Genomic DNA, 1,942 nt, shown 5'->3' with positions numbered 1-1,942 from the left:
AGAGAAAAATTGCAGTGAAAAGATATTTTGATTTTGATTTTGACATCCTCAGGGCTTTTCTATCCTTCTATCAAATTCAAAATTGAATTGAAGAGAATCGCGGCTAATGTTTGGTCGTTCTATTGGTGGTTGCATGGACCAGAAGGGTTTTGCTTTTATTTTCTTCTGTTAATGATGTTTCCTATAATTGTCCTTGGCGTTTGTTGTTTCTCTAGATTTCGTTCTGTTGGTGATTGTTCTGACCTAGAAGGATTTTGCTGTAATTTCTTCTGATGATTGTGTCTCCTATAGTTCCCCCTGGTTTGTTGTCTCTCTGGATTTCTCCACAGAGAAGCCATGCACTACAAGAATCGCCTTCTTTGCCGAGTTTCCACGTGAATCGACACAACATACAATAAAATCGGCAAAATCTTGACCGAATTCTGTACCCATTGAACATGACTCAACTGGACGACGGTTGGCAATCTTTAAGTTTGCCGAGTTCATACTAATGGGAACTCGACAAATATTTGCCCACAAGAACTCTGTGGGCCCTCAACATCTCATCATGAGCCATCGTGGGTATCTCCTGAATCACCGCCGAGATCCCCCTCTCCTCCTCATCACCAGTTGTTGTCGGTGGCACCTTGCAGGTGTCTTCATGGCGGCTTGCCGACATGTGGTTGCTTGCCGTGCTGACGGCACGACAAGCATTGAAGTAGTTGGAGACCTCGCTGGGAAGGAGAGCTTGGTTCCAACGGTGCCGATTATTGTTATCCGGCGGGTATCGCTGGACCGACCGCAACGTCTTCCTCCTTGTGTCAATGGCGAGGAGCCATGCCGTCCTGTCCCCCTCGCCGTGAGGGTGATGCTTGGACTCACACGCAAGGAAGCAGACCACGTCGGGGTCATCGAGGCTGACAACAGGGAATTCCAGCCGGACACGTGGGATGACAGGCGCCGCCGCGGCCCAGACCTCGTCACTGTCTATCACGCCGTCCTCCACCCATGTAAGGACGTCCATCCTCAGGGTCCAGGTGGTGAGGATAAAGGCGTGTCTGGAGCTCTCGCACGTGGTGACGCCAGGCTCACCGCAACAGCAACGAGGCGAGACCCTGACGAACTTCACCACTGAGCCGTCGCCGGTGACGCAGACGCTCAGGGAGGCATCGGATATCCCGTCCATGCGGCGGCGGTCGCGGTCGTGGTCAACGAGCACAGGGTCAGTGGGCAGAGGCACGTACCACACCTCGGGGCTCTGTGCAGTCAGGTCGGAGAAGATGATGCCCTGGGACTGATCGATCCAGTACAGGAACCGGCCTCCGACGGGGATGACCTCGCCGGTCTCCCAGCGGGAGAGCTGCGTCTCCTGACCGTCGGTGTGGCGAACGGGGAGGAAGCCCGTGAACTCCCACTCGCACCTGCCGGAGCGGAGCATGTGGAGCCTTGTTTTCACGAACCTGCCGTACGAGTACGTGAGGTCCAGGGTCGCCACCACAAACTCGCCGCCGCCGCCGCCGCCGTGGCTCAGGATGCCGGTGCTTGTGTGGTAAACATTCCTGCCGCAAGGAGGAAGCAGCTAGAGGGACGGCGACCGGGCGGCGCCGTCACTGGCGTTGTAGACGAAAAGATCGGGCGGTTGGTACAAGTGAATGAGCACGGAGTCCCCATGGGCCGCGACGACGAATGGAGTCGCCCAGGAACTCTCCCCGATATCCGTGATTTCGACGTGCAGGGTCGACACCGCCGGCGGTGCGGCGAGGCTGAAGGAGGCCTGGACAGGACGGCCGGTGGAGCTAAGGCAGCGTGCCCGCGTACGGGCCTCAGCGGTAGAGGGATCCTGGCATCCGCTTCCGCGATCGAGCACATAGTTGCCAGAAATTTGGGTTGATCGGGTCGAGGAACGGGGTCGCGGGACGGGGATCGCGACGGCCGAAATCGAGGGTCGAAGAGGGCTACTCTT

Source organism: Triticum aestivum, chromosome 2B (genome assembly GCF_018294505.1).
Source record: "Triticum aestivum cultivar Chinese Spring chromosome 2B, IWGSC CS RefSeq v2.1, whole genome shotgun sequence".
Taxonomy (NCBI): Eukaryota; Viridiplantae; Streptophyta; class Magnoliopsida; order Poales; family Poaceae; genus Triticum; species Triticum aestivum.
Note: the sequence above shows the minus strand (reverse complement) of the source record.